Source organism: Coptis chinensis, chromosome 7 (assembly GCF_015680905.1).
Source record: "Coptis chinensis isolate HL-2020 chromosome 7, ASM1568090v1, whole genome shotgun sequence".
Classification (NCBI taxonomy): Eukaryota; Viridiplantae; Streptophyta; class Magnoliopsida; order Ranunculales; family Ranunculaceae; genus Coptis; species Coptis chinensis.
In genome coordinates, this window is record NC_141462.1 from 70,536,833 (window position 1) to 70,560,506 (window position 23,674).

A 23,674-nucleotide genomic window follows, 5' to 3' on the forward strand; every position below is an offset into this window, starting at 1 on the left:
AAATTGAACAAGTAAAAAATTGAGTCTACTACTACAAATACCCAATATAAAAATTACCTAAAACACCCCCTTATCCCAAAACCAACAAAATTACAAAACCACCCTCGCATTTAATACCTCCACATTAGAGTACAATAACATTTAATTTCATTTTAATCAAAGGACAAAATAGTCAAACTAAAAAAAAAGAGGACTATCATCAACCAACTCCCTGTAAATAGTCTCCATATTCTCCATAAAGTGACACGACCTCGTTTCAAACCTTAAAAACAATAGAGCCTCTAGAGTGCGCAGGGTGCACCGGTGCAGGCTTCTGGTCCAAGCTTTTTTTTTAGTATTATTTTCGGTAACGGCTATGTAGATCGTTTGTACAGACAGACTTTTTGGGTGCTAAGATCCAAAGTCGAGAGGGAAACAGCCCAAATCGTACGCTAAGGTCCCTAAGCAATCACTTAGTGGAAAAGGAAGTGATCGATCGGCGATGACAACCGGGAGGTGGGGTTGGAAGCGACCATCCTTTGAAGAAAGCGTAATAGCTCACCGGGTCTAGCTCCATGGCACCGAAAATGTATCGGGGCTCAAGTGATTCACGGCGGCGAGACCTTGAAAGCTGCTTTTTCAAGTGTCATGATGGACGCGTTAAATCAATCGGGGAAGGTTGTTTAATAGAAGTTTAATTACATTTAGTTAAAAGGGCGAAAACGTAATTTACAATGTAGATTTTACTTTAGATTAGATTTCGGTTTACATTTACATTAACCATTTCAATATAACAAAATTATTATCAGTTTTCCTCGTCCCCTAAGCACTCTAGAAGCTCTAAACTTCATTTAATACAACCATCGACTGTCGATTGTATTTCTTTGTTAATTGAATCAATTTCAATTTCAATTCGCAGTTACTAGTCAAAAATTCATCGTACATTCTTACACACTAGCAACCTTCACAGTAACAATAAGGTTAGTAAACTTGTTCCTCAACTGAAAGAAAGATTTTCGAAAAGTGTTTGCAATTTGTGTTATAATGTGTTGAGTTCTTAGGATTTCTTAATTTTGGAGATTCATTCTCATCCCATGAATGACGTATGATATATTCTATGTATATGCCTTATAAGAAAGAATGATACATGTAATATATCATTGTAATTAATACTTCAGACTTCAGAAACATTCTTGAGGCAATAATGAATGATAGATAATATGTCTCATCCTTGTTTGACAACAAAAAAGGAAATATGTCTAGACGAGGCTGTAAACCCATATTAAGAAAGGAAATTGGTGGAATAACCATTTGGGGTATTTAGCTTTTGGGCCACATTATAAATGGGTAATATGCAGTTGGTCACCAATTGTTCGTTTATTAGCTATTGGGCCAAAATTGACGGTGATCCATCCATATTTTCTAAAATGGCACATTTACCCTTCCACGTGTATTGCACGTGATTGAAATAAACGGCTAAGATCAAAGTTATTTTCAAATCAACAGCCACCATAACGTTTTATCCTAACCGTTTATTTGTGACACGCGTCCTAATCTCTCACTATTAGCGGGAAAAACACTAATTAACCGCCCAAAAACACTCACTTCTTTCAGACAAACACTCACTTCTTTCACTTACATCATTCTTTCAGACAACCTGTTTGTGTGCGAGGGTAGCAAACCTATTTCAGACAACCTGTTTTCAAACACTAAGAACCAACTTAACACATTTTCAAACGCTAGGAATAAATGTGGTAGCTTTGGAGAAGATAGACTGGACTTGTAGATCTTATCTGTGCATTCAAGCTTAAGGAAGTTAGTTTGTAAGTAAAAACCCCTAAAAACTAAACCTTTTTCAGTTTAGTTACGTTTGTTCAATTGTTTATACTATTTTGCATGGTTTGAATGTTTGTTTGTTTAAAGAAGTACGTGGGTGTCTTTTTGGACCAAACCCTAATTATCAATTAAAAAATTGATCTAAACCCTAATTGTTTATTATGTTGTGGTCCCAAGCCCTAATTCTTAAATACAGTAATGGTCCCAAACCCTAATTTTTAATACAAAAAATTAGGACTTTTTAAGTAATCTGGAATACTATAGTTACATTTTTTTAATATATTTTATATTGATAAATTAGAGGTATATAGTAGTTTGTTGCCACATTATTTTACTGTTTAAAAAATGTAGCACCTTTTGGGCAATGTTTAAAAATGTAACACAATGTTCACTTGTTGATTGTTGTCTCACGGACCTATCAAATGGGAAAAAGTAAAAGGGCAAGGGTATAAAAAAGGGCAAGGGCAAGGGTCCAAAACAAAGGAGAGGTGAGGAGTATCCGGACCATTTAATGTCCGTTTGTAGATTTGGGTATAACAATTGGGTAGAGGATGAGGTTAGGGCTGCTAGAGCTTATGTTGATGAGCATGGTGATGATGTAATTCATGAAGAAGTCCATGATCACATATTTGAATATAGGGACAAGAAAGAAGCTGCATGGGGTTCTGTGGGACTACCTCCATTTGATTCGATGATGATCGGGGATCTATCGAGCATGACTTGGAGTATTTGGATTGGCTTGGTGCAATAAGTAATCCAAATCTTTGCCGGGGGAAAGTGAGGATGAGATGAGATGCTAAGGTTAAGGGGTGAGGAAAGTTCAAGTCAAGCACAAACTCTTTGGAGGGAAGTCAAGCACAACCTAGAGTGGTTGTCAGGGTTTGATGTGTCCCCGTGAGTATAAAGCTATATGCAGACCCTTGAAGAATAAGAGGAAGAATAAGAGGAAGTAATGTTATTCTTGTTTCAATGTGATGGTGTTATGTTTGGTATAATGGCTGTCATGCTTTTGCTTGTTATGTTTAGGGTCTTTATGTTTAGGGTCTTTATGTTTATGTTTTAGCCCTATGTTTTATTATGGATTGTAATGTAGTTTATTATGGATTATAAATGTTATGAAGTTTATAAATGTTATGAAGTTTATTCCATTGTTGATTTATATAGTTTATTTTCATTTTATGTTCCAATAGTGTGGTTGTATCTGTTATGGGAACTCTGAGAGGTGATAGGGTGTTTGTGTTGCACTATGATGGTTTTTGGATGCCTTTTGCACCTGGGAAGGTTAATTACTCTATGTATAGAGGTGTGGAGAGGTGTGACTATGAGGTAAATGGTGAAGAGATGTGTTATCTTGATTTGTTCAAGGAGATACATAAGCAGTTTGGGGATGACAAACCAGTGTCATGTGTCAAATTCATTGCTAGGGGACATCTGACTTACTTCAATAATGATAAGGATATGTTGAAAATGTGGGATTTGATTAAACCTGAAAAGGATAAGAGGTATCATTTGTTTGTAACCCCATCAAGTTTTGAAGATAGCCTACAACCAAGTCAAGCCCAGCCCAGTGTCAATAAGCCCTTGAAGCCCTTGAAGCCCCAACATCCAACAAACAACCCAAAATCCTATCAACACCAAAAGCAACAAACCAAATCAACCATGAAGTGAGAAAATCACCTAGGCTTAACCTTAACCCAACAGTCCCAACAACACCAAAAACAAAAAAACAAAGGGTGGTTGTGTCTGAAGTCATAAAATCACCTAGGCTTAACCATGTTCCTTCCACAACTCCAACAACACCAAAAGCTCCAAATCAGACCATTACTCAGCTAAGAAAGTCACCAAGACTTCATCCTACACCTACAGCACCAATGAAAGCCAAAAACTCTATTTTGAAGTGAAGGTAGGGTGGAACCTCAACTCACCGCAAAAGATGTTCTAAAAATTTGGATGGATTGATTGATTGAGTGGTGTGGCATTTAAGGACTTGGTTGATAATGAAGTGGACGATTGTGAGGGTGGAGTCGGTTGAGGATGATGAGGTTGATATGTTTATACAAGTGGGAGATGAGTATGGTCCTAGTATTAAGCTAAATCGCTTATGTTAGTGAAGCTTCTTCCGATGAGGAAGATGTTGATTTTGTGCCTAACCCTATAGACATGGACATGTGAAGGTGAAGAACCTGATTTGGTGGATGAGCAACCTGATTTTTGGATGGGGATAATAATGATGAGGATGATGACATCGTGCTTTTGTGAAGTTACCAAAGAATTTGTATGCAGATGAAGAGCAGGAGAGAATAAAAGGAAATGGAACCACGAGTTGAGATTGCAAGCTGCCTAAAATGGAATGGAGAGCATTTAAAAAGAGTGTAGGGAGTTTATAAAGAACCTTGCAATATATCGGAAGTTTAGTTATGTTCAAGTTAGAAATAACAAGACCCGAGAATCCACTTGAAGTGTAAGGACCCGAATGTGGATGGAGGGTGTATTCAGCTTGTGATGAGTGACAAACACACTTTCAAGTTGAGGAACTATGTGGAGACTCACAGTTGTGAGGCTGATGGAAAAAATAAGAATGCACAAGCAACATGTGGATGGGTAGGCGATAAGTTGGAAGGGTTTCTAAGATCTCATCCTGAGATGAAACCCAAAGACCTAATTTTGGAAGTGTTGGATCGGTTTGGGGTTGACATTTCTTATTATCTTGCTTGGAAGGCTAAAGTTAGAGTACTTGAGAGGATCAATGGTAACTATGAAGCTAGTTACCACAAGATAGCGTAACTGAAAACACAAATACTTAAGAGGAATGAAGGATCATTGGCAAAGTGGTATAGGGATCAAGATGGTGAGTTTATTGGTTTTTCCCGGCCTATAAGGCATCACTTGATGGATTTGTTCAGGGGATGTAGAAAATTAAAGAATTGGTCTAGATGGATGCTTTTCGAAAGGTAAGTATAGGGGTTGTGTATTGAGTGCCATTGGATTAGATGCTATGAATGGCTGTTTTCCTCTTGGTATATATATATGTAGAGGTGAAGATAAGTGTACATGGAATGATTTCTTGAAGAATTTGAAACCTCATTTGAACAAACACCCGAGGAGAAACTTACATTCATATCAGATAGGCAGAAAGGGCTTATAGATGTTGTTGATTTCAACTTTCCTTTTGCAAATCACAGGTACAACCAAACTTACATTCATATTATAGTTGTTATCCTATTACAAATTGCATGTATAAGAATAGGTTGTTTCCTTTATTGTTCACAGATTTTGTTTTAGACATATGTATAAGAATTTCAAGTCAGAATTCAAGGGTGATTACTTGCAAAGTCTAAGTTGGGGTGCAGCAAAGGCATACAAAGTACCTGAGCATGCAACATTTATGGATCAGTTGGAGGAGGAGGAGCCAGATGCAAAGAAGTGGTTAGAAAGAGAATCCTTAAACTGTTGGGCTAGATCACACTTTGATTTGACATCAAAATGTGATGCTATAACAAACAATTTCAGTGAGTCATTTAACAGTTGGATCCTAAAAATTAGGGACAGACCCTTACTTCAATTTGTGGACAAATACAGCTTCGCTATTATGGGCTTGTTGCATCAGAGAAGAGAGCTTGCATGTGAGATGGCAGATAATGAGTTGATACCAGCTGTTAGAGATGTGATTGAAAGACTTGAGAAGAAGCACACTAGGTATAAGGTTTCAGGAGTCTCACAAAACCGCATAATCGTGCCATCAACATAAAAAGTGAAAAAAATTTGTTGTGGATTTGGTTAAACAAGAGTGTGCTTGTATAGTTTGGCAAATGACTGGGATTCCATGTGTGCATGCTATATTTGTGATCGGACCATTCAGTGCCAAAAAAGAAAGTTGGGCAAAGGTATATTTTTAGTTGCTATTTAGTAAGACCATTCAAATGCTATTTAGTTACTATTTAGTAAGATATTCAAATGTCAACAGTATTGCAGTCCATTTTATCATGTGAATGCATTGAGCAACTTATGGTGGTTATATATTTCCATTTGACAATGAAGAGGATTGGGGCAAGGTACTTTTGGATTTGTCTTATCAATCATATTTCCAATTCTCCATTGGGATTCTTATGTATTGTTATATGACAAAGGTTAAGCTTAAGATGTTGTACAACCTCCACCACTCGAGAGACATCCAGGTAGACCTAAAAAACAGAGGATAAGAGGTGATGATGAAGAGAAGGCAACAAGTAAGAGAAAGTGTAAGAAATGTCTTGAACCAGGGCACAATAAGAGGACATGTCCACTAGGGAAAGATCAACCATCAAAGAAATCAAGAAAAGCAGATGAAGCCAATGAAGCTGAAGGCATTGAACCTGAAGTTGGGAATGCGGAGAACAATGAAGGTGAACGGGCAGAAAAGGTGGTGGCAGAAGGCGGTCATGATAGCCCTACAAGAACTAGAGGTGGTAGAAGAAGAGGTGGTGGTAGAAGAAGAGGTGGGGATAATAATGTGAATGTGCAGCTAGTGATTGATGTCCCTGAAGATGGAGTTCAGAATCTGCAAAATGATGTCCCTAGAGCAAGGAGAGGTAGAAGAGCTGATAGAGCTGGTAGAGCTGGTGGTAGGAGAGGTGCAAGCCAACATGTGAATTTGCAGCCAGTGATTGATGTCCCTGAAGCTGAGCCTGAAGTTGAGAATCTGCAAGTCCCTGAAGCAAGGAGAGGTGGAAGAACTGGTAGAGCTGGTGGTAGGAGAGGTGCAGGCCAACATGTGAATTTGCAGCCAGTGATTGATGTCCCCGGTTTGAACCCCGTCGAGAACTGAAAGTTGAGAATCTGCAAGTCCCCGAAGCAAGGAGAGGTGGAAGAACTGGTAGAGTGAAGCCGCAAATGTTAGGAGATATGGAACAAGAAGTGGTACTGCAGGCAGGAGGTGGTAGAGGCTTGGGTGGTGGTTGGGTGAAGATTCACAACCACCCTCGACACCAGGACAATCTACACCTTGCATTGTGTTAAGTGAGTCTCTTACTCAATCCCAACCTTAGTAGTGCAGGCCAACATGTTGCTTAGTCGAGACACTCTATTTGTTTGAGATACTCTGTTGAAGTTGGCAATGCTGCTTTCGTGGCTGTTTATGGGCATCACATATTTTTTGTTATTTTGTATACTTTATGGAAGTTCACTTTTGTAGAATGATCAATTATGGAAGTTATGGAAGTTCACTTTTGCAGACTAAATTATGGAAGTTCACCTATGTAGACTAAATTATGGAAGTTCAAATGAACATTATCAATACAGGTTTAACTAGCTTTATTTTTGTTAGAAAAGCATGTTTATTCATGTTGCACTGAGTACACACTCACTCCCCCCTCACTCACTCACTCACAAGTACTAGTAGGTAAATGACATTGTGGGCACAAGTGACAGCTCTTGCAGAGAGGAAATTCTTCTTTGCATAATTGGCAACTTGGAAGCACCTTTTTGTTGGAGTAGATCTCTTGCACAATACTGAAAGCCTCGAATGAGCACTTAAGCAACTTGGTTTCTAGGGTACCAACCTCATTATACTGTAAAATCACACGCATAAAACCCATGACACCAAGCTTTAGGGCAGTGAACACCTATGTAAGTACATGTTGAGGCATAATGCCCTTCTTCCTTGCAAAATTGGCAGACCTGAAAAAACACATATTAGGGATTAGTGCCAACAATAATCTACCACATTAGGGATTAGTCCTAATTAAAATTGTTTATTTTGCGTTTGGTCCAACTGAACTGCCATTAAAGAGAAAGGTCGAACAGGTCACAAGGTGAGAAACTTACCTTTGGAGGAGAGAGAACCACCATTTCACTTCCACCCATTTTTTTAAGTATATGTTTGAAAGGATTTTAAGTGTATTTTTTGAAGTGTATGTTTGAAGGTAGGTAGGCTCCCATGGTCGAAATATATAGGGAGTGGAAGAAGACAGCTTCTAAGTTCTAACGGCTATATTGATTGGGGCCATTGGATCAGCCCCATCTTAATTTTACCGTTTTTTTGTTTGATTTCAAATTTCACATCATAGACACGTGCGAGGGGTGTTTTAGGCATTACAAAAAATCAGTTTTTCAGACTAACAGTTCAGTCACGGTCAACGCAAAGTCAACACAGTCAACCGTCAATTTTGGCCCAATAGCTAATAAACGAACAATTGGTGACCAACTGCATATTACCCATTTATAATGTGGCCCAAAAGCTAAATACCCCTAACCATTATGGCACTACCCTTTTACCAAATGGGTGCCAACCCATCTAGTTGGCGGTAAATGGTCGCGCCCCCTCTCTAATGTCTTACAAGTATTACCATTTTGAGGACGTAGAATTGTGTAAATTTGTGCTAAAAGTCTCCACTTGTTTTATGTAGCGATCCTAAATGAATCATATCTCCAACGACGATGAAGAATGGCTAGCTTAGAAATACATGTTTTGACAGTATTACGTGTGAGGAAATGGATGAATCAAATGTTTCCATGGTAGATAGTGAAAATGATGAAGTTACAGACACCAGTGATACCTCCGTCAGTAGGTCATAGGCTGATAGCCTTTATGAAGAAGACAAAACAACTTTTTATTCTTTGATGTTCAAAACTTCGGAGGAGGCGCACACACTTTATAATGATTATGCCAAGATAGTGGGCTTTAGTGTTCATAAGTATACTTTGAGAGTTCGTAAAAACGGTGATCGTGTTAAGCGGAGATTTTTGTATTCAGCGGCAGGTGAACGAGATCCAAAGCATCTCATATCGAGGAAACGCAAAAGCGCACCCAAAGCAATCACTCGATTTAAATGTGAAGCTCTTTTTGAGGTTGGTTATGATTTCCAAGCAAAGTTGTGGATTGTGAAAGATTTTGTTGGGGATCACACACATTCACTTGTGCCGTATCCAAACTCGATGTTCTGTCAATTACATAGAAAAGTGCCTCAACATGATTTGGAATATGCTAGGACTCTGAATGATGTGGGTATTCGTCATTGCAAAATAATGGATATCTTTGTACATAGAGCTAGAGATTTCTCAAATGTTGGTTTTTAAAAAAAAGACTTGTATAATAAATTGGGGTATGATAGGAGAATTCATTGTATTGATGGCGATGCCAACACTTTCCTAGATCACATGGATAGCAAGACGAAGGCAGATCCTTTCTTTCACCATAATTACCAATTAAATGAGAGCGGGTAGCTAGTTCGGCTGTTTTGGGCAGATTCCACCTCATGTATAGATTATAGTTACTTTGGTGATTTGTTGTTGTTTGATTCAACATATAGGAGCAATCAATACAAGATTCTGATTATAATGTTTGCTCGCATCAACAACCATCGATAGACAATAATTTTTGGTTTTGCATTGAGGACAAGTGAGACGGTGGAGTCTTATAAATGGGTATTACAATCATTTATTGATGTAATTTATGGAGAACACCTAAAATTTGTGTTTACTGATGGTGACCCGGTGATTAGAAAGGCTTTGATATCGACTCTCCCAAATTCGAAACACCGTTTGTGTTGTTGGCACATCATGAATAATTGCCTCAAGAATGTCCCCTTGCAAGGATTTTTAAAAGCTTTCAACTCGATGAGGCATTTAAAGTGCTCCCACAGTGAATTTGATAAAAGATGGGAAAAGTTCATGGAAAATTACAAAGTTGATAAGCACAATTGGGTGGGAATGATATACGAAAAAAAGGGAAAAGTGATTAGAAGCTTATCTCCATGGTTACTTCTTTGCTGGTTGTAAAAGCAACCAGCGGTGCGAGAGTATAAATTATGTTATACGACATCATGTGAGGCCTGGCATGCGGTTGTTTGATGTTTTTGGGAAATTGGAAATTGCAGTTTCGAATATCCGCCAGAGAGAGCATGAGGAAGAGGTGATCAAAGACTACAACGAACATGCCTGTTATCGATGCCTACTTAGATGAATATGCAAAATAAACTGGATCTATCTACACTCGAGCTTCTTTTGATGTTTTCATGAAGGAGTTAAAATAGGAAGCTGATAAGAGCCCAAAACTGTAGTTTTAACCCTGTAACAGTCATACTATTAGACCAATTATGTGAGTAATAATTAAGAGTTAACACTGATTACATGTTTTTATGCATTTCAGGCTTCAAAGTCCATTATGTGCAGAAATGTGCCACTTTAGTGAGATAAAGGAGCAAAGGTCAGTTACTAAGGAGTTCCGTGATTAAAGGCCAAGATTCAAGGAGACCAGCCTTTCTAAAGCCCGGTCAAAAGCTGAAAAGTCGACGCGGGCAGAAACAGCACACAAAGTCAGCAGAACTTCCGAAGGCCGTATCTTTGGACTCAGACCTTGGAATAGGGCATACCTTATGTCAAAACGACCGGCTCGGAAAGAGCTTTCCAATGGTCTAAGACTTGATCCAATCAGAGGAGCAGAAGTGGACGAAAAGTCTGTTGAAGCCAACTGCAGCTGAAGAGACCTTTTTGGACTGAAAGAATTGGGTTTTGGGCCTGATTCTCTGGCCCAAAACATGGCTCCAAGCCCATGCACGATTTTTGGATCTGAAAGTATAAAAACCAAAGCTTAGCTCTTTGTTAATGGTAGATAAGAGGTTAGAAAATAAAAGTAGCTTAGAATAGAAAGTAGCCATTATAATAGCTTCTAGATCTAGATTTAATTCTTTATGTTAAGTTTAGTTTCAAATCCAATTCTTGTTTTAGATTAAACTCTAGAATCATTATTCTTAATTAGATTGATTAATAAAATAGCTAGTTTGTTAATTTCGATTCTTGTCATTTACATTTGTGTTAGATCTGATTTCATTTATTACTTGTTATTCAATTCTTAGTTATTAATTAGATTTTAATTATTGTTTAATTTAGATTAGTAAATTTCAATTCTTTATATTATGTTTAGTTTTAATTTAATCGGAAATGATTGCGTAATGATTCTTGGCTAAACCTCTATTAGAGGGGGTTGAGAAGCCTTGATGAAAACTTGATTCCGATTATCGTAGAGTCATCGCAATTTCCTTTCCACTCTAGAAGCGATTAGTTCACCATGAGAATGGGTTTAATCGTTCACATGCTAGTTATGAATTGGTAGGAATGTCATGTGTAATTAGGGATTAGGAATAACCATATTGTTCTGCGAAGCAGTTCAATTCGGATTACGACGATTCGTCATTAGTAAGATTAAGTCGAGTTAAGGTGGAATCAATCCCCCTCTAACTCCTTATCATAGAATCAACGTAGCATTCCCATAGTTGTTCTAATAGTCAACTAGTTGCATCTTGTGGGTAGTTGCATCGTAGTCTAGTTGCCACTTCGTAAATCTCTCATTAGACTTTAGAGTTAAGAGTACTTATACGTAGAGAACATTAACATGCGGAAGGACTAGGAGTGGAACGAACTTCCTACTCCACTATATCTCATAGGATTGAGAGTAGAATCTTTGATAAACATAGGTAGCATAAGATAGTTTTAGTTTACTTACGTTTTGAGTTCATCGTTCATTTCGTAGGTAAACTACTCAATTTTATGTTTTATCAAATGGCGCCGCTGCCATCTTAGTTTCACATTCGCATTGTTTTCGCAGTGTAAGTACTTTTCTTAAAGTCCCATTTCACCCACCCACCCTTGTTTGATTCATACTGTGGTTTTCCGTTTCATCGTTGAAAAATTCCGCGACAAAATTACACTGAGCGCGATCGCGCCTATAAGGAGCACACCTGCGCCCTATAGCCTGGAACACGAGCGCGACCCGCCCCCATACCGAGCGCGACCAGCCCTATGTTACTAGAACATGAGCGTGACCCGCGCCCTATGCGAGCACACCCGCGCCCTAAGATATATTTTTCAGGAATTCTACAGTTTTGATTCGAACTTTGATTTTTTAAGTTTTTAGTGTTCTAACTTGTTATATACACTGAACACGCGTAAACAAGACGCTATTCATAAGCGAAGCAAGGACGCAATCAGGTATTCCTTTCTTCCACACCTCGCATATCCTGTTAGAGGTTTATACTAGTATATCAGAATTGTTTGGAGTGTTGATGTGTTTAGCTAAGTTTGGTTTTAGCCTTGTATGAGATTAAGGTCTGGCCGAACAAAAACACCGAACGTAATTACACAACAACGTCAACAAACAAGTCTATCTAGTATACCACCCACAACACCTCTAGCTACTATTTCACACACATCACCTGACACAATGCCTGACGAAGAAGAGACTCCTCTCTCTGACTTCTACAAAGCCTTGAGCGATAGCCCCAAATCTTGTATCGTTCTAGCAGACCCGGGGGGATTTCGAATCCCCCAAAATATTTTAATTTGTTACCCATTTTTCATGGATTAGACCATGAGAAACCTTATCAGCACATGCGTAGGATTGAACAAGTCCTAACAACATTCCACCATCCTACGGTTGGTGCGGAACAAATTAAACTAAGGGTATTCCCTTTCACCTTAGCCGATAAGGCGACGTCTTGGTTAACGCCAAAGCCTAATTACGTGGACTCATGGGCTAAACTTGTTCACTGTTTATGGAACATTTTTACCCCCTTTAAAAGACGGATGAGATGCTTTCCAAGATTCATTTCTTTTCGACAAAATCCTCATGAAACATTTTCGTGAGGCTTGGAATCGTTTCACCGATCTCCTTATAGAGTGTCCACATCATAACTTAGCGAAAGACACGTTAGTTCGTGCCTTTTTCAAAGGACTTCTACACCACCATAAAGAAGTCCTAGACATAATGAATGGGGGTAGTTTCTTAAGCAAAGGAGCCTCGGAGGCTTATAAATTTTTAGAGGATCAAACTAAGCGAAATAACAACTGGGGGGGGGTAGTGATGATATCCATTGCTCCTCTAGTTCATCAAATACAGTTAAGGCCACCGGTATGTTTGAAATTAAACACGATCCCGAGCTTAAAACTCTAATCGAATCACTCACTAAAAAGGTAGAGGCCATTTTTGTTCAACAAAAGCCTATCCCCGTCATGAACGTAAATTCAAATCCATGTAGTTTCTGTTAGAGCCCTGACCATCCCGACTCCCACTGTCCTATAGCCTATGAACATGCTTGTTCCATTAATAGTGAACCTAACGCCCCTTGGAGACAAAATCCCAACTTCGGTTGGAGAAATAACCAACACGTCACACCTCCAGGGTACAATAATCAATATGTTAGGCCAACGCAAAGTTTTAACCAAGCTCCACCATGACAAGGACAGGGTCAGGGTAATTTTAATAATTATAACAACCAAGTGCAACCTCGACAAGGTCAAGGTAGTTATAATAATTATAATGCTAATAGAGGTATCGTTCCGGTAAATAATAACTATCAAAATCCACCCATAAATAATTCACGTGAAATAGTTCGATCCACACCACCACCCGTGACTACTACACCCACACAACCGGATCGCCTTGACACCTTCATACAAGTGAGCCAAAAACTTTTCCAAACCATGGCTCAATCTAACCAACAGCTTCTACAATCCGTTAATAATTTAACCCAACAGTTGGCTCAAGATAAAGCCCAACCCAAAGGTGTGTTTCCAGGTCACAAAATACCTAATCCTAAAACAACAAATACAGCCTTTGAGGTAACCGATAATACTAGTAATGAATATGAAAATGTAGGTGAGCTAAATGCCATCACCACTCCGATTCGGGCAGAGTGGTTGATAACAAAGTAACTATGCCTATAGTTACCCCACCAAGATCCCTACACCGCTATTTTACTAGATACCCAAATAGAAACTGAAGAGCCTACCATCGTAGAGGTACCGGTTACAAACACAACCTAAGAAACGTAAAGCCACGGTTAAACATCCGGTGATACTATTGCTAAATATAGACAGAAACCACCGTTTCCACAAAAATTAGCCGTGTTAACTAGGGATACAAATTATGAGGAGATTAGGGATGTTTTCAAGAATCTAACTATAAATCTTCCCTTCCTCGAAGCTATTAAAAAGCTACCACACCATGCTAAGTTTCTTAAGGAGTTGTGTACTACTAGGCGTAGGACCAATATACCAAAAGATGCCTTTTTAACAGAACAATTCCCAACTCTATCTGAACATAATGGAATTGTTAAGTACAAGGACCCTGGTCATCCTACTGTATAATGCACCTTAGGAGATTCTTATACGACGACCGCGTTATTAGACTTGGGGGCTAGTGTTAACTTACTTTCGTTTTATTTGTATAGACAAATAGGTCTAGATGAGATGCAACCCACTAAAATGACGTTGCAATTAGCTGATCGGTCTATTAAGTATCCTAAGGGTGTGGTCGAAAATGTTCTGGTAAAAGTTCAGGATTTCTACTATCCGGCTGATTTTGTCATCCTCGATACAGAAGTCGTTAACGACTCTGTCCCGATTATCTTAGGGCGTCCTTTTCTGGCAACTGCCAATGCGTTCATTAATTGCCGCGATGGTTCAATGTCCATGTCTTTTGGCCATCTTTCTGTTGAAGTCAATGTTTTTAAAACAAAGACACAGTTACCCGATTCGTTTATGGATGGAGAGGTTAGCATGATCGAGAGCTTTGCTCAAGATTATTTCAACAACACATTCCCTGATAATCATATGCCCAAATTTCTTTCCTTTGGAAGTTCAGACTCCAACATTTCCATCCCTACACTAGTCGATACACATATTACGGATGAGGATGAGATAGATGACTTTCTCAAAGATGTAGAGGACTATCATAGTAATGAGGATATGACCAATCTAGATGAGCAATTCGATGAGTTTCTTAGAGCAGGTGATAATTCACCCTATCATGAACTACTTTCCACAACATCCACCTCGACTTCCCTCCTTCCACCCTTCCACCCTTCCAAAGGAATCTCGAGTTTGCACTCGATCCTTTTGTTTCTTCTGTGCTTCATAATTTTTTAAATTCACCTAGTAAACAAATACTTCAGAAGACAAAAGCGTTTGACACCTTCATTTTCAAACTTGAAACAGTCCCTACACACACCATGAATGAGTTTTGTGCTAAAACCACATCCTCATTGTTTACATGCTGTCCTTCTACAACTTATCCATATCCACCATATTCTCCACAACCATTCACTTTTCCGCACTTATTTACTAGAACACCCACTCGTTCAAAAATTAAAAAAAAAGGTGCATGCTAGGTTACGTAATAGGGTTATCCGACTTCATTTTCAATTCACTAGGTTGCGTCATAGGAAATCTTGGTGCTTGATTGTGTTTGGATATGTTTTCTGTGATATTTATTTATGGAATGATCCTCAACTATTTAATTTTGTTGATATATGATAAACTGCATGTTCATGCATATGTTTAGATAAAGTCTCGAGTATCCGACTATAAACGACTCAACTTTTGTGTTTGGTGCATTTCCTTTCATTTCCATATATTGGTGAGTGCACCATTAAGGTAACGGGCCCTCCCTACGGAGTGTGTGTGGTAAGTAAGTACCGGATCCTAAGTCCACAATTAACATAATTCATGTTTTCCACTCTTACATGTTTTTCTCGGATTTTTTGAGTCATGTTTCTCTATGGGGTGAATTATGTCTTTCTTGTTTATTGTTTTCTTTTTACAAAGTATATTTATATAAATATATATATATATATATATATATATATATATAGTAATTTAGGAAGTCACGGGAATCGACTTTAAAAGACCCATCGCTAAAACAAATTTTCTAAGCTTTGTAAAAAAAATTTGTTTTGGGGTGGGTGTTAAATGTTTCCGATCCTAGAATCTTTATGTTCCATTACAGTTACTTAGGCCGTTTAATTGTATTACGATCGGGTTGACATAATCTTGAATTTAGAGATCGATCGTTAAGATAACGTCGTCGCACACGACTTCAAGGCATTTTCCACTATCTTATATGTCATCCACGGTCGGAATAGAGTGTTTTATGGATCATTGGATTGGAAATTCTCTCCTGATCATTTCCATATCTCAGTCGTAAAAATCGGACCGGTAACGAAGCGGCAATTTTGAATTGAAGTTTCGCGAAAAAATCGAAAAATTCACAAATTTTGAATTGGGCTTGGGCCCAACCCGCGCCCACCGACAGCGCACCCGCGCCCTTACCTTCACCATCAGCTCATCATTTTTTTTTCCACAAACCGCCATTAACAAAGCTTCAAACCCGACCAAAAAAATAAATTAAAAACAAAACCTAATTAACCCACGCCCACAATCCAAGACCCAACCCAAATCTACTCCAACCGCGCCGCCCCACAACCTCCACCAATTTACATCAACAAAAACCACCGGAAAATCAAAATAAAAAAAAAAAAATTCGGTGCTGCCGCGCCACCACACCACCACCACCATCGTTTTTTTAGTGAGGTGTCCCTCATTGCTTCCCCCTACCTTCTACAAACCTCAAACCGTATTCAAACTTCCAATGGCTCAACAACGCCGAATTTTGCCGGAGCAAGCTTTTACTGGCGACCACTTCGCGCCGTTTTACGGTGACGAAATGATCAGTAGAGACTGGAATAGTTTGTGGTACTCGACTGAAGCCTATTACCACGAAGACTTAGTCCGACGGTTCTACAATACGAGGGAGTTGGAGGGGACTAGGATTTTTGTTATGGTGGCGAAAAGGAGAAAGGAAGTAACTACTGGGTTGTTGGCTGAGATTCTAGGCATTCCGCCTAGAATCCATCTGGATGTCACGTTGCAGGAGTCCCAATATAATGGGGTAGAGTCATTGATGAACGGATAGATTCGAAAGGAACTACAATGCGAGATCGATTGTGTTCGCCAGCATCCCTAAGAACCAACCGGTGGCCGCAGCTCGATGGATTGGCGGAACGCCCCGGGAAGGAGAAGGTCGGCGACATCGGCCCGAATCGCCTCCACATTTTATGGATACTCCGGGAGCGAAGTACGAAGTTCTCGTATCTTGGAGTTTTTGCTTAGCATGATTAGGGGAGTAGGGAAGTCTGTTGCACCTCTCCCTGTGTTGATAACGAAGATCATGCTGAAGTTGAGAGCAGCTCAGGCGTCTGATAGGTCTTACATCACCCTACACCGAAACCCTCGCATCTATAAGGATTGTGTCCAACGAGTTTGGAGGTTGGCTGAGGATAGAGAAGAAGACGAGGAGGATGGGGGAAATGAGAATGCCGAGGAGGATGGGGGAAATGAGAATGCCTCGGAGGATGAGGAGGACTTGACTTGTTTTGATGCGGATGCCCTAGAGAGGTGTTGGTCAGATGCAGAACGCATGGCCGTAATTCATCGTGGCATGCGTTCGCTCAACACTATCTGCGAAGACCTCCGGACTCGACAGGCAACTATCCATCATAACTTCGAGATCCGTACCCAGAGAGAGGATGAGAGGTGGGAACAGATGAGGGCCGAGCTAGAAGCTCAGCATCAGTTCGGGCCGACATGCTTGCACGATTCCCACCTCACGGGGATTCTCCTTCTGAGGACACACCATCGAGGCACGAGCGTCGTCGCCGAAGGACGAATGGTGCTGGCCCATCGGGAGCTCAGGAGCCATCTCCGGAGCGTGTGCCCTCCGCTACCAGTACCGGAGTGGTTAGGGATAGTATCAGTTGATGTTTCTATTTTTATTTGTAGTTTCATTATTGTCATTTATTTTCATGTAAGTTTTAATTTCCGTAATTTGAATTTTGTAGTGAAATGTACTTCGAATGAAAATTTTAATATAACGCGGTTATTTTCATTATGCGTGGTTGTTTAATATTGATCCCACCTTCCCAAATTGTTTGGGGGTGGTTTTATCTATTCCAGCATGATTTTTATATGACCCTCGTCTTAGAATTTATTGCGGAGTCAAGGTGAAAATATGGCCGTTTAGGCATATCTATGAATAAGTATCATGGTAGGATGAAATCTCGATTAAATAGGTAGATTCTATCATAAATTCAACCTAAAAGATATTAGGTTTGTTTTAGAATCAAGAAAATGAGTTATTTCCGTTTTCGGGTTTGGAAATTTTGGTATTTCCGGAAACTGCCGTAAAAATCTTTTGGCAACTCCCCAATCCGGTTTAGCAACTTAAAACCTATATAAACTTCATACATTCTACACTCACAACTCACACTACACCTAACCTCCATCACTCACCTTTCACTCCCACGATTCCCACGTTTCGTCTCATTTTCCGAGTTTCAGCAACTTCGAGCGCACTCGCGCCCTAGAGGAGCGCACTTGCGCTCTGTAATTTTTTTTTCAGATTTTTGTCGAGAGCGCACTTTTTCAAGGTGAGACAACCAGCCAAACACCGAATTCCAAATCTTGAGCGACTCGCTACCGACTTTCGTGGACCGAAAAATTCTAGTTTTCTGCGGGTAGTTTCTGGATCATTCGCAGCTATTCCAGAGCGTAATTTTGAGATGACATCTCCAACATTGATACCGGAACAGTCTTTCGAAGATTTGTTCCAAAGCACTACTTATGGTGCTTGGTTTCGTGGTTTATCACATACGTTGGCTGGGAGCCACTTATGGTAAGACTCGATGCACTTTATTCTCCAACACTAGCATCTTATTTTTACGATAACCGCATTTTCTTTGAAAGACCGGATAGAGAACAAGTGTTCTCCATCAACATTGATAATGAACCAATGGAAATTACCGGGTTCTTGCTAGCATTTGTTCTTGGACTTGCTATGCCGCTGAAATACAAGACCCATGGTGTTATTGGGTAGATAATATGTATGTGTACACACTTATGAGTTTTGCATGAGTCGTATGGGGCGGGCATTTTCCGTGATCGAGGACCAAGGGGAATATAACGCCGCCTTTGGTAGCCCGGGTCCATGAACATAGGAACTGTTATGTTTTGGATCATGCTAAACATTTTAGGGAATGGCGTTTTTCTTACGTGAATGATGCCACAAAGATTTTCCTTGCTTTAGCCACGGGGACGTATGTGTCATGACCTTCCCGAACCTTGATGTCTAGTTTAGCTCGATCCCATAGCATGAGGCATAAGTACCTTCTTATGCCCGTTCGATTTCCGTGATTATGCTATGTTTCTTTCCCCTTTTTTTGTACACGCTTCACGGATTGGATTACGGTCCATTAATCGCATCGACCCACCAATAGTATTATTCGATCCTTCCCGGCAATGTCTTGGCAAGGGTGGAGGATACAACCTCATCAGGTTGCACCCAACACCCGGCCATACCAAGTGGCTCTTAATAGGTTAGCAATAATAGATGATAAATGGCGGGAAGCCCGGCAAATTATCATGGCATGGCGGGGCCTTAAAGGAACCCCACTTCTTTATGGAAGAAGAGGATGAGGAAGATGATGAGTAAACGGGGAGATAAGGTAAGTTTTCATTCTAGTTAGTGTCCGCTTATGTCCCAAGCAATTTCATTCTTGTTAACCCCATAATGGGTAGAACTCAGATAGAGTTAAAAATGCAGTTTTATTTCCTATGTTAGTACGTTCTAACTTTATTTTTGCAGATGTTCCCGAATTTCACACGTTTCAATGGTATTTTTCCTACCCTCTTTATTTAAAATACTTTGAGGACAAAGCATGCTTCTTATTTGGGGGCATAGAAACACGTGTAATTAAGGCATCTGTTAGGATATAGATATGTATGATAGGCATTTGTTTTCTAGTTAAAATTTCAAAAATTCAAAAATATAAATAAATAAGTTATGCTATACACTTAGGAATAGTGGTATTGTTTCCTTTCTATGCTCTTAACAATCTAGAAGTCTCAATGTAGCTTTTGCATTAGAATAATTGTTAGAAACTTAGGTTAATATGTAGGTAATAATCTTTGCATCTATCTATAAATATATTACATGAGTATCTATGATTGTTAGCAGTAAGTTTCTGAAATCTAGGCTAGAGTACTTATTCTACAAATCCTGTGAGAATATAGCCTAAAGCCTTATATGAGATTAAACATTTGAGAAATGACACAAGGGAGAAGTAAAATCCGGATAGAGAAATCACACGCCCACTTGCTTGATCACTATGCCATATCCTAAGCGAGAATTTAGGCCCTCTTTAGATCGATATAGCCAGAAATTCAAACCTATGAATTATTTTCCGCTTAGTAGCCCCTCGAGCCTTTCTTTAGCCTTCCATAAACCACAATTCCTTTACCCCTGTTACAAAAAACAAAACAAAATAAAAAATTCAACTTACCCAATCTAGAATAAGTCCGAGAATAGAATGAGTGAAGAAAGAAAAAGAGAAAACCACGTGTAAACAAAAATTAGTTAGTTGCCAAAAAAAAAAGAAAAGAAGTTTCCATCCAAAGAAAAAAAATAATAAAAAAATAAAAAAAATAAAATAAAAATAAAATAAAAATAAATAAAAAACTCCAAAAATAGAATAAAAGGGAGTCAAAAGCCAAAGAAAAGAAAAAGAAAAATATGGCTAAGGATGGAAACAAAGTATAGAAGCAACATAAAATAACAAGGTTTTCTCTAAGTTACATAATATGAAAACTCTATTATCTCAGACTTGTCCTTTTTGAATATCCATTTCTTTCCTTCTTAAACCATCTCCTAATCCCCGCAATACCTAATAAAGACCTCTAGCTCAATTAGGAATAGGTTAGTGTGATAGTAAGTGGCAGATGTGTTTGATCAACTCTGGCTTCCTTGTTGTCATCAGATTGATTGGTAAAGTGTGCCCACTACACACACCGGAGTATTTGAACTTGAGTGGAAAAATCAGAGTGTTGTATCTTGACTATTATTGTGAGAACCTACTTAAGGACGCTATCTCGAGTTTCAGAAACGAACCTGCTAGGCATTTCATAGTATTACTCATTGTATATATGTTTATTGTAGATGATTAATTATTATGTATATTTTAGCTTAGGTTTCGACTTGATTACTCTATATGCATTGCTAGTGAGAGGTATAGTTAATTTAGAGCATGAATAAGGAAACAATAGTTTTATTTCTTAGTCGTTGCAGTATAGATGAAGTTTGTGAGTACCTTCACTGGAAAACTCTCACGAGGCTATAACTCGTCCACTAGGGAATTCCTAGTGGTTTAAGGCCTTGTTGCAGATATGGTCAATGCAATCGCGACTCGATGAAACGAGAGTAGTTAGAACTCCATTTTTGGTCACTTATTCTAATTTCTCATCTTTGCTTGAGGACAAGCAAAATGTTGTTTGGGGGTGGTTTGATAAGAGCCCAAAACTGTAGTTTTAACCCTGTAAAAGTCATACTATTAGACCAATTATGTGAGTAATAATTAAGAGTTAACACTGATTACGTATTTTTATGCATTTCAGGGTTCAAAGTCCATTATGTGCAGAAATGTACCACTTTAGCGAGATAAAGGAGCAAAGGTCGGTTACTAAGGAGTTCCGTGATTAAAGGCCAAGATTTAAGAAGACCAGCCTTTCTAAAGCCCGGTCAAAAGTTGAAAAGTCGACGCGGGCAGAAATAGCACACAAAGTCAGCAGAACTTCCGAAGGCCATATCTTTGGACTCAGACCTCGGAATGGGGCCTACCATATGTCAAAACGACCGGCTCGGAAAGCGCTTTTCAATGGTCTAAGCTTTGATCCAATCAGAGGAGCAGAAGTGGAGGAAAAGTCTGTTGAAGCCAACTGCAGCTGAAGAGGCCTTTTTGGACTGAAAGAATTGGGTTTTGGGCCTGATTCTCTGGCCCAAAACATGGCTCCAAGCCCATGCACGATTTTTGGATCTGAAAGTATAAAAACCAAAGCTTAGCTCTTTGTTAATGGTAGATAAGAGGTTAGAAAATAAAAGTAGCTTAGAATAGAAAGTAGCCATTAGAATAGCTTCTAGATCTAGATTTAATTCTTTATGTTAAGTTTAGTTTCAAATCCAATTCTTGTTTTAGATTAAACTCTAGAATCATTATTCTTAATTAGATTGATTAATAAAATAGCTAGTTTGTTAATTTCGGCTCTTATCATTTACATTTGTGTTAGATCTGATTTCATTTATTACTTGTTATTCAATTCTTAGTTATTAATTAGATTTTAATTATTGTTTAATTTAGATTAGTAAATTTCAATTCTTTATATTATGTTTAGTTTTAATTTAATCGGAAATAATTGCGTAATGATTCTCGGCTAAACCTCCATTAGAGGGGGTTGAGAAGCCTTGATGAAAGCTTGATTCCGATTATCGTAGAGTCGTCGTAATTTCCTTTCCACTCTAGAAGCGATTAGTTCACCATGAGAATGGGTTTAATCGTTCACATGCTAGTTATGAATTGGTAGGAATGCCATGTGTAATTAGGGATTAGGAATAACCATATTGTTTCTGGGCGATTCAATTCGGATTACTGACGATTCGTCGTTTAGTAGGATTAAGTCGAAGTTAAGGTGGAATCAATCCCCCTCTAACTCCTTATCATAGAATCAACGTAGCATTTCCATAGTTGTTCTAATAGTCGACTAGTTGCATCTTGTGGGTAGTTGCATCGTAGTCTAGTTGTCACTTCGTAAATCTCTCATTAGACTTTAGAGTTAAGAGTACTTATACGTAGAGAACATTAACATGCGGAAGGACTAGGAGTGGAACGAACTTCCTACTCCACTATATCTCATAGGATTGAGAGTAGAATCTTTAATAAACATAGGCAGCATAAGATAGTTTTAGTTTACTTACGTTTTGAGTTCATCGTTCATTTCGTAGGTAAACTACTCAATTTTATGTTTTATCAGAAGCGTTGTACACTATAGACGGTAGAGAAAATGCGAGTGAGAATGTTCGTGTATACACTGTAAGTCGTCATTAATTTAAACAGACATAAAAAGTCAATTGTGAAATACAATGTCCTAGAAAGGAAAGCTAATTGCTCATGTGGACATAAAAACTCTTTGAGAAAGTGAAACCTTTAAAGCCGTGTTAGCTTCTTTCCAAATAAATTATGAGACTCGATCTACTTCGAATGGCAGGCCCCAGGTTCCCTCTGACATACCTTCTACTATTGATCGAACTTATAGAATGGATGAGACTCCATCAACTTTTGAACGCAGCCCACCAATTCCCTTTAAGAGCTCTTTATAATTTCCACTTGTTTAAGAACTTTCCTGAGTATTGAGTCTCATAAGGTTGAAGTAAATGAAATTGGCCTGCCACTCCAAATTACCCAAAGGATTACATTTGAAGAGAAGGTAACTGAATGAAATAAGGTTCACCTACAAGAGTTGGTCGACAAGAAGTAAGAACCACAAAGACCTGAAAGCACCGTTGCATGACTTGTGAAATTATAGTCATTAGCATTATGTCATATGTAAGTTCTTACTTAATGTGACTGACTATAATTTCACAAGTAATTCAGTGGTGCTTTCAGGTATTGGTGGTTCTTACTTGAAGTTCGGCCACTGACTATAATTTCACAAGTTATGCAACGGTGCTTTTAGGTCTTGGTGGTTCTTACTTCTTGTCGACCAACTCTAGTAGGTGAACCTTATTTCGTTCGGTTACCTTCTCTTTAAATGTAATCCTTTGGGCAATTTGGAGTGGCAGACCAATTTCATTCACTTCAACCTTATGAGGCTCAATACTCAGGAAAGTTCTTAAACAAGTGGAAATTATAAAGAGCTCTTTATAATCTTTATAATTTCCACGTGTTTAAGAACTTTCAAGGATCGTGAATTGTCCAAATTTCAAAAATGTTTTCTGTCAATGATGATATATTATATTGTATGTATCATCCTGAACAAAAATTCCAGTAACAATGGTGCAAACCGAGACATAACGGTGCCCAACAGGATGATATTTTGTGTGTATCATCCTGAAGAAGTTGTCTTGATGATACATATATGATATATAAACCAAAATATACATATATGATACATAGTAGAAGCTCTATATATAACCAAAATCTACGGTGTAATGTATATAATATAA